Source organism: Crinia signifera, chromosome 7, assembly GCF_055691185.1.
Source record: "Crinia signifera chromosome 7, ASM5569118v1, whole genome shotgun sequence".
Lineage (NCBI taxonomy): Eukaryota > Metazoa > Chordata > Amphibia > Anura > Myobatrachidae > Crinia > Crinia signifera.
In genome coordinates, this window is record NC_139223.1 from 81,286,446 (window position 1) to 81,301,614 (window position 15,169).

The following is a 15,169-nucleotide window of genomic DNA, read 5'->3' on the forward strand; positions in this document are numbered from 1 at the left end:
CGGAGCTGTTTGGGGCGGCAGCTGAGTTGGAAATCTGCCGGTGGCCGCGTGAGACGCCGACTTTGGATAAGCGGCAAGCGCTGGAAATCAGCTGTGCGGCTGGAGACTGAGTTAGAGGTGGAGCCTTGGAGACACGTCAGGATGCGTCTCCAAGGCTCCACCTCTAACTCAGTCTCCAGCCGCACAGCTGATTTCCAGCGCTTGCCGCTTATCCAAAGTCGGCGTCTCACGCGGCCACCGGCAGATTTCCAACTCAGCTGCCGCCCCAAACAGCTCCGACGAGCATCAGCTATACAAGCCGTGACTGTGCAAAGTCCCCCGGATCATCTTACAAGGGGACGGAGGGTACTAACGCCACGGAGCGCTACTGAGCGCTATCATCACAGCCGCTTCACATACAGCTCTCTCCGGCTGCCTGTCCTTGCCTCCTGGAGGGATATCTGGGTTGAGCTAAACAAACACCTATTTGGCTCCCCGTTATCAGCAATCACCTGGGTGAGAAAAATTATCCTATTTGTTACTAATAAAGAACTGCCTTACCTCCTAGTGCATGTTTTGCTTACATGCTAACCTGGCATCTTTGATTCATGACTGCATAATATTGCGCTCTATCTATTCTTTGGAACTGAGTTAAACCCTATTATTGGGAATTTACCCCACCTTGGAGACACCTTACTACTCAAGAATTATTCTTATATGCTTTTTTATATATATTTTTAGTGTCATTGTATATGTATATGTGGTTGAATATTTTTTTACAATTATAAAATAATAATTTTTACAAGCGTGTCCAGTCTCATTCCTTTCTGGTCATACCTACATTTGATTTGGAGTTCATAATTTACTATACCCAGCAGCGCAATTGTGTTGAAACCCCCCCCCAAAGTTTTGTCTATCTATGAGCCTAGCGAGCTCATTTAACACATGCAGCAGCTGGTTTTCTGTGTAATAGGTGTATAAAACATAGCACCATTGCTTTATCTATTTCTATTGGAGCGCCAGGTAAAGTGAATTAGTGGATGCCCGTTGGTACCCCTCCTAATTCACAACCCCTGTTTTTTTGCTAAATAAAAGCTATGTTTTAACGGATTTTGTTATATCAGTTGGACATCCCCTGAAGTTTACCTCCGGAGTGCACCCGAATCTCTCCACACTTAGGCCCTTATTCTGGTCGGTGCGGATATATCCGCGTGCGTTCGGCCCACCGATGTTTTGTGTCTGCGCATGTGCAGAGGCGTCTCTGCGCATGTGCGAGCGGAGCGTACGGCCAAATCCCGCATGATATGTGAACACTCCGAACAGGGGGTGGAGAGGGGCGTGAAGGGCTGTTTGGGCTCATTACCATATGCATACGCCCCGCGTTTCATGGGCGTTCCCATGAAAACGATGGGCGTACGTATGGTAATGCGGCCGTGACGCACGTGTAGGGGCGGACATATGACATCGCCGGATGTCAGCTGCCCGCCCAGATCCCTGCTTTTGCACGGAAAAATGTCCGTGTGGTCTGAGGTTGCGGGTGCTGGTGGAGCAAGAGTGGGCTCCCCCCTGCAGCTTCTGCCAGCACCAGGTAGGCGCCCTTGGCCACCTCCCCTCAACCCTCCCTTTACCACCAGGGTGTGTGGCTATCACCACTGACAACATGCTGTTGACTATAAGTACTTCTTTGCTTTAAATCCTGTGGAGATACAGGGAAATATGTTATTGTTATTGTTCAATTAAATGGTAAATCTATCCGGTCTATATTGTTTGTGTGTACGTGTGTAACTCTGGCTCTTATACTAGCCAGTGCCTCACCAGTCACTGACCTCACCGCACGTCACTGACTATTACATATGCAGGGCTTTTGCAAAGATAAAAAGTCTTGGTTGAAATTAAAATCATGCAATGAATCCTATGGAGCAGTGGGACACTTTACCCTAATTACCCAGATGTATTGGTGTGCCCTTAACGTAAGAGTTTTTTTTCTTTGATGCCTGTGTGGGGTTAGTTTACTTCCCTATAGTACTGTAGCTTTGGCTTGTTTGTAGAATGCATAATCGTTGTCCTTCAGTATAACGGTTTCCATTCAGCGGTCTGTGCTAAAAGACTAGGAATGTGCATTCTTTTTTTTATTAAACTTGTTTTCCCCAATCTAGGCTATGTCAAGGATAAAGTTGAGTTACAGAAGCTTGGTTAATAGACCAGTTAATCGTTACACCAGCAAGGAAGGTGTAATGGTTAGCATTACTGCATCAGAGCACTGAGGTCATGGGTTCAATTCCCACCATGGCCCTAACTGTGTTGAGTTTGTATATTCTCTCCATGCTTGTGTGGCTTTACTCCAGATACTTCGGTATCCTCCCACAATCCAAAAATATACAGGTAGGTATATTGGCTTCCAATAAAAAATAAACCTAGAATGTCTGTGTGTGAATTTACATGTGGGAGGTAATATAAATTAAAAGTAAATTTGGTTCAAAGCAGGCGCAGATATTCCACCAGTACAACCCACCACATACACAAGACCTTCACCTTAGGTCTTAGGACAAATTGCAAACAGTAGTGAGAATTAGTGCATAAGGGCACTTCATAAAAAATTTAGAATTACGCACAAAGACTGGTTGTCCCACTGCGTGTCTGATGTCCAATCAGATTTTGAAACCAAGAAAAAACCTGATAAAACACAGAACCTCGCCAAACATAGTGCAATATGTTTAAAAAATATAACAGTTTAATAGTCTCACAGGACACTTACAAACAAACAGTATAAAAGGAATATAACCACCAATTGTGGTAGGAAGAGTTCCTGTAACACCGGGTTCAAGACATCCGCAGCAGGTCCCAAGTTGGATTCAGGGAGAGTGATGGAAAGGGTGCCGGCTCCACTATCCTCCACAAGCTCTGTGCGTCCCGATGTCACTGAGTGTCAAGGTATTTAAAAGTCACCAGCCTTATGCATGTCAGACAATAATGCCCTCCATCAGAGGAGGTAATATACATTGTAAGCCTGATGTAAATGTTCAAATATTCTCTGTAAAACGCTGCAGAATATGTGGGCACTATATAAATAACTGGTAATAAGTAATAAATAAGTAAGGTTTCTTTGGATTTAACTATATTTTTAAATAATCTATTTAAATCACATATTGTAAAGAGGGCAATTTGTTTGCTTAACTATTATAAAATTCCATTTAGCTTATTATAAGAAATTGTTTTAATCATGTGACATTTTAAATGGAATATGGGCCACAAAATAATTGTCTTTTGCTGACCTACTATGCAATGCCGCTGTTGCCTGTGCTTTTCCTTGCAATTCAGAATCAGGACCTATAAGAGAATATGGTAATATGAAAAGAGTCATCTTAATTATGGAGAGCGTGTGGCTCAAAGAAAGTCCTGCAATCATGGATGGGAGCAAGTAATAAGTGTGGATCAGAGACATCTTTTAAGCAGAGCGGAGAGGTCAGATTGACGATGATAATGAAAAATGGAAATTTTGAAGTGGGGGCATGGAAAACTGAATAGGATGCCCAGGCATCTGAGGTATACATAGAACCCCTGAAGCTTTAAATAATATAAATGATTTTCCCTGGATTCTGCATTGTTATTATCATTGTTATTTCCCTGAAACATGGCTCTGCTCCATTGTAATCAATACTGACTGTTATTTTTGATATGCATCATTAATGTCTTCAGTAGTTTCATTCTGTGTTTTCATTCTGCATCAAGTTTGGTGGTGGATTCTACTTGTTTATTTGGATTTTTGCCTTATCTGACTGTACTCTACCTGGGAGTTTGGAATACATATGTCTATATGGAGATGTGATCTGCCAGGAAAATGAGGGCATAACACTTCCATAGAAATAGAGGCTTAAGTGCAGCCAGCAGTAAGGTTTCTGCTTTTTCAATGATTGTGGAAGGGCTCATAATAGCTATGGCCAAGCACTGCACCCACTTTATACTCATAAAAGTGTACAGTAAATTATGCATTTTGCAAAGTGAATAATCTGAAGTTATCTATAGCCATTATAGCAGGCTGTGGCACAGACATAGTCATTACAGAGACTACAGTTGGGAAAAATAGCCTACAGTTGAGGAATGAGCAAGGAGCCAGTAATGAATGGGTTAATATTCCTAGACCTTAGTGACTTTAGGATTATTAACTCAGCAGCCATAATGAAAGTTGGGGAATACAAAAGACCTAGCTGAGTATAAAGACAAAATATATGAGGATATGTGAGGACTATAAAGAGTTGATATACTTGTGTAGGATAGCTTATTGAGCCTATGTTAGCGGTTCCAAAATGTTAAAGCTTGTATGAAAAGTTGAGTTTTCAGTGAATGCTTGAAGATTGTGAGACTCGAAGAGAGTGGGAGGACATTTCACAGAGAGGTTCCATAAGATGTATAGGGGTGTAGTTTGGTTAATAGCCTTATGTTTAAGTAAAATTATTGTATATTTTAAACAGAAAAAAATGGAGGGACTGACAGAGTGGATTAGCAGATGATAAACATTTAAAAAAGAATATTAGTCTTGCAGCTGCATTCACAATTCAAGTCTGTTCTTGATAAGACCACCAAGAGGAGAATTGCATTAATCAATATAGGTGGTAATGAGTGAAGTAGAGTTTTTGCAGTATCTTGTGTAAGGTACAGTCATTTTTTCAATATTTTATTTTTTAGATGTAAGTTTTGATTTTAAGACAGATTGAACATGGGGGACAACAGACAATTCACAGTCCAGGATGACTCCTAAGCAGAGAGCTTGTGGGATAGAGTTGATTGTTGAATTATAAACAGTCATAGAGATTTCAGGTTGCCATCTACAAATAATTTTGTTTTGGATATATTATGTTTGAGGTGGTAAAATTACATCCATGGCAAAAAGTAATTCAGTGATGCAAACCAAAACAGATAGGGACAAATCAGGGGGCTAGGTAAAATTGAGTATTTTCTGCATACAGATGATACTGAAGTCCAAAATAGTTGATTAATTTGCCAAGAGATTAGGTATAGATTGAGGTAATCAGAGTGCCAAAGACTGAGACTTGTGGTACTCCAACTGATAGAGGTAGCAAAAGTGAGGTGGATTCAGAGAAGCAAACACTGAGAGCAGTTAGATATGTAGGATGAGAACCAAGAAAGGGCTGTGTTCTAAAGACTTAGTGAATGTAGTGTTAGTGTAAGAAGAGAGTTGTCATTTGTGACTAATAGCCTTTAGACTTGACCAGATCATTCACTGCTTTAGTCTGTGCTCTGTCCATTGGCAATGAAAGTCTGACTGAAGTGGATACAATAAGTTGTGCAAGTTAAGGAAGTTTATGAGATGAGTACAGACAATTTGATGGACATAGGAGCTGAGAAATGGGATCATATTTTGAGAGAGTGACTATTTTGTATTTTCCAGAATAGGGTAAACTCTGCATAGTGAAACAGTTATGGAAAGATTCCAGTAGAAAGAGAAATTATAGATTTTTAGTTAAGGTTGGAAGGACATGGGAGACAGAGCTTTGATTCGTGAAGGTATAGGATTTAGAGGAGAGGTAGTAGGGTAGGATAATGAAAAGAATGTTGACTTCATATTCAGATTGTGGATCAAATAAAGAGAAGGTGGTAGAATATTTAGATAGGAAAGTGAATAGGTCACTGATTAAGGAACAGCATATTATGTAATTTTGGATTTTATCAATCTTGTAGTTGAATTAAGCAGCATGATCATGATCTTAACCAGTGATAGTGGCTGGTGTGCTGGGTGCAGGAGGGTTAAGAAGTGATTTCAAAGTTTTAAAATGTTGATTAAGGTAAAAGGCTTGAGCAGAGATTAGAGATTGAAAATGTGTTTGTTTGCAGTGTCTAGGGCATTATGAAAGGTGCAGTAATCTTTATAACTGAGGAACTTGCTTAGAATTGGAGAATTATACCTCAGATGATCTTCTTTATGTGAGAGGTTTTGTAGGTGTTTTGGTAATTTAGAATGCCACAGTTGCCATCTAAGTCTACATGGTGTGTGATGGGTGTCTAAATCCACTTCATCAAGGGCTATTACTAGAGACTGGTTCAGTTGTGATACAGTAATCTCAAGAGAAGTGAATGTACAAATTTAGGAGAGCAGTTGTTACAGAGAGGTGGTAATTTGGAGTCATGACGAGATATCACTTGAGATATTGCAATCACCCATGATGATTGTGGTGATGTCAGAAGATAGAAAGTGAGGAAGAAAGGCAGGATAATCTTCCAGAAATTGTTTAGGTTGCACAGGTGGGATAGATAACTGCAACATACAGAGAGAAAGACATGAACATCCTGAGAGAATGTACTTAAAATTATGTATATGTGAGGGATGGAATTGTGGTAGAACTGTGTACAGTATGTGAACAATTAGGACCATTATATGCCTCCTTTTCTGTTACGAGGCCTGGAGATGTTTGTGAAGTGGAGGCTTCCATGTGAAAATGCTGCAGCCGAGTCAGATTGTGTGAAACAAGTTTATGTTTTAGCCAGCAGATTGATGTTGTTGCTGATAAAGAGGTCATACTGTAGATAAATGATAATTTGTTACAAACAGAGTATGCTTTCAATACATTAGTATGGGAAGGGTCATAGGAGACATGTGAGGTTTATGAGGTTAGTTGGATTTCTATATTGCAAATAAGTTGATTGCAAGTGGGGCAAGTGGTTGGGGCCCACATTTAGCTACAGTATATTGCAAAAGCTAATAGCATCAGGAAAGAGAGATAGATATACTGTAGTTGAAGGAGATTTGTGAATGATTTTTTTTCATGGTGATACGTTTGGATGTTAATAAGAGGGGAGTGGATAATTGAGTAGGCACTATATGAAGAGGGGTGTATTGCAGGGTGAGTAAAGGATGTAACCACGTCTTAGGAAAAAATAATGCAGTTCTATGAAGAAAAGCTATTTGTAGAACATGGTATGTTTGAAATAAACTAAAGCTCTTGAAGCTTGACTAGTGAAGTTGCAAATGTTAACATTAAAAGTTCAAATACCTGTTTACTGATGTTGGTCAGCTGGTTATTTTCTAACACTAAGGGGTAAATTTACTAAGATGGGAGTTCTGTTTCAGATGACATATTGCTATGGGCAACCAATTAGAATCTATGTCATATTTATTTAGCACCTTCTAGAAGATCATAGATAGAATTTAATTGGTTGCCCATAGCAACATCCCATCTGAAATAGAACTCCCATCTTAGTAAATTTACCTCTAAGTGTTACGAACAATTTGTCTATTTGAACAAACAGCTGGCACTAGAACCTTTTCTCAAGTGCTGCCTCATAATAAATACAAGCAACACATTATACAAGGCAAGAATGAGGCAACATGTCATTTAGGGGGAAATTTACTAATATGGATTCGTATTTTAAAGTAGAAAAAAGTCGTATTCGTAGGGAAATAATCGTGAATTTCTGTCGTATTCGTGAAATGTTCATTTATCAAGTGCAAAATTCGTAGATTCGTGAAATTTGTATTGTCGTAAACATGTCATATTGAGATCGTATTCGTATTTTTAAATACGATTACGCATGTTTACGAAAAGTCTACACCATCGATAGAATACGCCTGATTTTTGCATTGGCTAGGCGTATTTTCACCATTTACTAAAAATTCGTATTCGTGAATTCGTAAAATCGGATTCGTAAACACCTACGATTCGTAAACAAACTCGTGAAAAAAAATACACCTTCCTTTGCAAGGTGTATTTTGAAGTGTCTTTCGCCTGCTTCAATGGGACACATGTGTTATCATTTTAACAATACATCACAGACCATTGTAATCCCAAATGTGTGCGTTATAAAAGCCAAATAACTACCTACAAACACTTCCTGACTTCTAGCATGGCAGACTATATGCTCTATCAGGGTGCTTCAGTGTGGGCTTTGAGAGACCTGATGTCTTGGCAGTGCCAAGGAAGAAGACGACTCATGCGCTGTCTCAGGCCTGCACAAACTGCTGGCTGTGTTGTACTTTCTGGCATCTGGCAGTTTTCAACATGTCACTGGCCAAGGCATTGGCATATCTCAGCCCACACTGTCCAGGTACCTGACCCAGGTGCTTGAAGCCCTTCAGCCACATATAGATGCCTCAATCTGCTTCCCAAGCCAGGAGACAGAGTGGCATGATGTTAGGGTAGCATTCCATCGCATTGCATGCATGCCAAATGTGCTTGGTGCTATTGACTGCACACACATTCCGCTGAGACCACCTCGGGATACTGCCCGTTCCTATTATAACCGACATGGAAGCACAAGTACCAACGTGCAGGTGGTCTGTGATGCCAATCTTAAGATCATGAGTGTGTTTGCAGGCTACCCTGGCTCATGTCATGACTCCTATATCCTCGGCCAGTCAGTCCTCTTTGATGAATTTGAAGCCGGATCAATGGCAGAGGGCTGGCTACTGGGTAAGTCTCTAATACTGTATAAACTGCTGTATGCGATACATAGGGAATTGATTACACATGTGTGTTTATCTCTCTGGCTTTTTGTGTGATTATGAATACATTATAATCTGTCTCTGTCTCCCTCTATAGGAGCAGATTTATTAAGCTTGGAGAAGAGATAAACTGGAGATAAAGCGGAGAAAAGGTAAAAGGAGATAAAGCACCAGCCAATCAGCTCCCAACTGTCTTTTTTCAAACACAGCTGATTGGCTGGTGCTTTATCTCCTTTTACCTTTTCTCTGCTTTATCTCCAGTTTATCTCTTCTCCAAGCTTAATAAATCTGCCCCATATCTCTCTTTCTATCTCTCTAAGGACCAGATGCACTAAGCTTCAAAAGTGATAGAATGGAGAGTGATAAACAACCTGCCAATCAGCTCCTACCTTCCATGTCACAGGCTGTGTTTGAAAATTGTCAGACAAGAGCTGATTGGCTGGTTGTTTATCACTCTCCATTTTATCACTTTTCAAGCTTAGTACATCTGGCCCTAAGACAGATGTCAGCGAGGCACTACACACAGCTGATCAAATACACCTGTTACTGTTGTAAAGTCAGCTGTAACCAGCAGTTATGGTGACTCATACATCAGCTAAGTTGATCAAAGACATGGCCAGCAACTGACATCCTGGTACCAGCCAGCCCAGGAGAACAAGCCCCATACACATGTGTGAGAAGAACACACACTCATGCAGGAAAACATGCTGTGCTGTGGCCTGAGTTCATGTAACATTTGTAGTGTACAAATTGACTTTGTGTTAGCGTTGCACTATGCCTATTATTCTGTTATGATGGTAGTTCAATGTTTTCAACAACGTGGGTCAGAGCATGTGCAGTACAGGTGGGCCAGATGTAACATGTGCAGAGTCAGATACAAATGGCTTGGGCAGTGCCGGTGCAAGGGCTCTACGGGGGGGTGGGGTGGGGGAGGAATACGGCCGCCATGCTGCTCCTGGGGGGGGGGGACACCACTCACCCTTAAGGAGGACCTCGGGTGACGGTCCAGCGAGCGAGCGGGCGGGCAGGAGGGAGAGCTCAGTCCCGATGCATGTTAATTGACATTTTCCTCCACCCGCACCGCGTACAGCCACTCAGACGGGCAGCGCTGAGCACTTGGCTCACCCTCAGACGCTGAATGGCTGTACGCGTGGAGGAAAATGTCGTTAACATGCATCGGGACTGAACTGCGCACAGCGCAGTGAGCCCTCCCTCCTGCCCTGCTTCCAACCATTGCCTAGTGGTGGCGCCAGCCCTGGGCTTGGGTGTGTGGAAGCAGAAATGTAAAGTGCTGTGTTTTTACAAATAAGTACATTATTTAGGCTGCACAGGAATTAAAAATCATAGAAATATATAAAACTGTTTATATCCATGTTACATCTGCCCCACCTGCACTGCACAAGAGTTTGAAAATGTGGATTGTGAAATTTTGGTGTGCTGAGAGCAGAATAAATGTATGTCCACTAATAACCCTTGAGCAGCTAAAGCCCACCTGAAGCACTCACACAGTAAAACACATACCTCCCAACTGTCACGATTTTAGAGGGACAGTCCCGATTTTCGGGTCCTGTCCCGCTGTCCCACCCGCGGCATGCGCACAGCGTCTATTCTCGTATGAAAATGAGGTCGCGGCTAATTAGCATAAGCCGCTTGGAGAAGAGATAAACTGGAGATAAAGCGGAGAAAAGGTAAAAGGAGATAAAGCACCAGCCAATCAGCTCCCAACTGTCTTTTTTCAAACACAGCTGATTGGCTGGTGCTTTATCTCCTTTTACCTTTTCTCTGCTTTATCTCCAGTTTATCTCTTCTCCAAGCTTAATAAATCTGCCCCATATCTCTCTTTCTATCTCTCTAAGGACCAGATGCACTAAGCTTCAAAAGTGATAGAATGGAGAGTGATAAACAACCTGCCAATCAGCTCCTACCTTCCATGTCACAGGCTGTGTTTGAAAATTGTCAGACAAGAGCTGATTGGCTGGTTGTTTATCACTCTCCATTTTATCACTTTTCAAGCTTAGTACATCTGGCCCTAAGACAGATGTCAGCGAGGCACTACACACAGCTGATCAAATACACCTGTTACTGTTGTAAAGTCAGCTGTAACCAGCAGTTATGGTGACTCATACATCAGCTAAGTTGATCAAAGACATGGCCAGCAACTGACATCCTGGTACCAGCCAGCCCAGGAGAACAAGCCCCATACACATGTGTGAGAAGAACACACACTCATGCAGGAAAACATGCTGTGCTGTGGCCTGAGTTCATGTAACATTTGTAGTGTACAAATTGACTTTGTGTTAGCGTTGCACTATGCCTATTATTCTGTTATGATGGTAGTTCAATGTTTTCAACAACGTGGGTCAGAGCATGTGCAGTACAGGTGGGCCAGATGTAACATGTGCAGAGTCAGATACAAATGGCTTGGGCAGTGCCGGTGCAAGGGCTCTACGGGGGGGTGGGGTGGGGGAGGAATACGGCCGCCATGCTGCTCCTGGGGGGGGGGGGACACCACTCACCCTTAAGGAGGACCTCGGGTGACGGTCCAGCGAGCGAGCGGGCGGGCAGGAGGGAGAGCTCAGTCCCGATGCATGTTAATTGACATTTTCCTCCACCCGCACCGCGTACAGCCACTCAGACGGGCAGCGCTGAGCACTTGGCTCACCCTCAGACGCTGAATGGCTGTACGCGTGGAGGAAAATGTCGTTAACATGCATCGGGACTGAACTGCGCACAGCGCAGTGAGCCCTCCCTCCTGCCCTGCTTCCAACCATTGCCTAGTGGTGGCGCCAGCCCTGGGCTTGGGTGTGTGGAAGCAGAAATGTAAAGTGCTGTGTTTTTACAAATAAGTACATTATTTAGGCTGCACAGGAATTAAAAATCATAGAAATATATAAAACTGTTTATATCCATGTTACATCTGCCCCACCTGCACTGCACAAGAGTTTGAAAATGTGGATTGTGAAATTTTGGTGTGCTGAGAGCAGAATAAATGTATGTCCACTAATAACCCTTGAGCAGCTAAAGCCCACCTGAAGCACTCACACAGTAAAACACATACCTCCCAACTGTCACGATTTTAGAGGGACAGTCCCGATTTTCGGGTCCTGTCCCGCTGTCCCACCCGCGGCATGCGCACAGCGTCTATTCTCGTATGAAAATGAGGTCGCGGCTAATTAGCATAAGCCGCACCCTAATTTGCATACGCCCCGCCCCCTTTTCGGGCGCTCGCGCGGCTTCGCCGTGCGAGTGTCCCTATTTGTTAAGGTCAAAAGTTGGGAGGTATGAAAACATACATGTATGTGATTGAACCTGTGATTTCCTAAACAAGATCAGTGACGCACAGCATTAATACACATTCAATTAGCAGGTCACATGATCAATAAAAACTGCAGTTAGTGGGTATAATGTTTACAACACTGTAATATTGCAAATGGCTAAAACCAGGATGAAAAGCAGTAACCTTCTGGACTTTCAGAGTAATGAAGAAATGATGTCAGCTGCTGCACTGATGAGCAGTGCAAACAAGGGTGTGTCAAATTAGGTGAGGAGAATCATTAATTCGTATTGAAGGTTATGAGCAGATATTATGTTATTGTCTGCATATATATATAGTTCTGTACACACTTACAGATGTTATGTCTGATGTAAGTGTTGGGAACAAAAATCTGGAAAAGTAAGGTTGGGAATTACAAGGGCAGAAATGGTGGCAAACGCTTGTAAAGAGTGATGAGTATTGTGGTTTGCAGTGTTTCTGCAGACCTAACCTGTGCTATTGTGTTGTAATGCAAACAGTGTGTGCTATACATTAAACTGAAGTTTTGGCGCCTCCACGACTTATATATGGCTGTGAGAGACCTCCCAAGTGTAAAACAAATACACCAATCACGATTCTGGTTTCATTTTCATAGTGATGCATGTGGAATTAAATACAATTTTTTGTATTTCATTTCACGAAAATTCGTAAAATATCCTGTTTTTTAAACAAACTTCCCTAGGACATTTGTATTTCAATTTACGATTCTACAAAAATACGAAACATTTGTAAAACAAAATACGAATGGCTACGACATCGAAAAATACGAATTTTTCAATTACGACTACATAGTAAATTAAAGCCCGGAACACGACTTTTTCTACAACAATACCATTCGTACACATTCGTAATCGGTCGAAGGTAAAATACGAATACGAATTTTTAGGTTTTCCATATTAGTAAATTTCCCCCATAACTTCAATGGCCTAAATGTGAAAGATTAAACCATATTCATGACACTGAAATATCGGAGTAAAAAATGTAAATGTGCATTGCAAAAACTGTATAGTATGCAAAAAGAAAAAACAGCTGTATATATGCTGAAATCTACATGGACTTCAATGACATCAATCATCTGCAGGGACAAATTAGATGATTACTAGCCATTATTTGTAGGTATCAGCAAATAAAAATGTATTCAGAATGTCAGTGTTTGAAATTCATATTGACATCATTCCATAATGTGTTTATGAATGCATAGAGTAGAAAGTATGAGCTATAAATAATTTTGTTTAGATAGTAAAATACAAGTGTATGTTTGAATGGACAGGAATGCATATAAATATTAACAAATATTATTGAACTATGGTACACAAAATTATATTTTTGCCTTATTTTCATGAGCTTTGCAACTAAATCAATGAAACCTGAAAATGGACAGGGTTAAATGTAAATATTAAATACATTAGTAATGTTTTCATAAATGTATATTGAGTACCATACAAACACTTTAACTGACTTGAGCAAAGTTCAGCTAGTAATAATCATAGTAGTTTATAGCTAGTATGCGTGCATTGCCTCCACAAAATGATAATAATATAAAAAAGTAAAAAGTAATATAATGCTTTACATTTTAATCAATTAAAACACTTGAAAAACAGTATGATACTTAGATTGTTCTACTACAAGACATGTGCTAGGCCTCTATAAGTCCAGATGATACCAATTGTAATATTTAACTCAAAATACCTATTTCCCTATATATTTAAGATGCCCACACATGCACTGATAAATGATCCAATCCGATATCTATCCAATTTCCTATAAAATCCAAAATACCTCCTCATCATGGTCACACACAGTACGATTGAGTTAACGATCAGAGGGTTTACTCAATTGTTCAATGAGGATATGATTAGGGGCACCTCCGCTGCACCTTTCGAATCCTGATGCCACTCCTTCACAGTTAATCCTGTGGCTGGAAGATAAAAACAAAAGGCCAGTGGCGGGCAGGAGATTTAAAATTAATAAGACAGCCACTGTTTGGCCGAGAGAGCTCTCAGCCAGTCAGCGGAGGACCATTTATTGGAAAAGGGTGGCCGCTAATTGTCTGAGAGCGCTCACTCTGCCAATCAGCAGTCGCCCTATTCATTTGTAGTCTTATGCCCACCACTGGCCTCTCTATCTGCCTGACAGCATTGAGGTTGACTGCAGAGGTACAGAAGCAGGGGGTGGTTGCCGAGGTGCGGCAGAGATGATAGTGGAGGTACAGTGGAGGGGTGTGGAGGTGTGGTGCGGGGGAGCTGCTGGTACCAGGACTTGGCCACATCGTTGATCATGCCTATTCATCTAATGATGTGGCCATTATCCTGCACAATGGGTCATTTATCTTTCAGCCTGCTGAAGGGATCGCAGGCTTGATAAATGTCCCGCGGGCATCATGCCCACACAAGTCAAGTTTTTAAGTGGACTGTCATTCTGATCGGTCGGAAACAGCCATATCTTTTTTTAAAATCTTACTGTGTGTGGGCATCATACGTTTCAGGATCCGTGAGGTTTGTGAGTCCATCTGTAGGTCCGGAGGTAGCGGGCTAGGTGGCAGCAGAAAGGAAGCAAGGCATATGTAAGTCTTTCGCATAGAAGACGTTCAGGCCGTGAACTCTGAGTAATGAGGCTTGGCTGACGGGAGTTCAAGGAGGCTAAGGACACTGTGGTGATCCACTTGAAGAAGACGAAGACAAAAGAGATGAGAAGAGTTCAGAATTCCAGCCTGGACCCGGACTGACAAGGGTGAGCGACTGCTGAGGCAAATAATGAAGATAGTTCGGCTAGTGGGCGTAAGTAGAGCACAGGTGCCGAAAGCACGGAGCTGGTGTGGATGGAGCACAGGTGCTGGAAGCATGAATCCGATGCAGGAGGAGCACTGGCGCCGGAAGCAGGGAGCTGATGTTGATGGAGCACAGGTGCCAGAAGCACAGAGCTGGTGCAGATGGAGCACAGGGGCTGGAAGCATGAAGCCATTGCAGGAGGAGCACTGGTGCTGGAAGCCCGAAGCTGATGCAGATGAAGCACAGGTGCTGGAAGCACGGAGCTGGTGCTGATGGAGCAGAGGTGGAGGTAGCCGGGAAGCTCAGGTGCAGGTTACCGGCAGCACAGGTACAGGTAACTTGAAGCACAGGTGCAGGTTGCTGGAAGCACAGGTGCAGGTTGCTGGAAGCAAAGGTGCAGGTAACTGGAAGCACAGGTGCAGGTAACCGGAAGCACAGGTGAAGGTACTGGAGCAGGTAACAGGTATAGGGCTTTGGAGCACAGGACGAAGCTTGTTCGCCATGTTATAACTAGAATGGGTTCGTGAAAAATCGTTCATGCCAAACTAAGCTACTTGGTTTCTATGAAGAGGTTAGCAAAAACCTTGATAATGGAAATGCTGTAGATGTGATTTTCCTAGATTTTGCTAAAGCCTTTGAAACTGTACCACACAA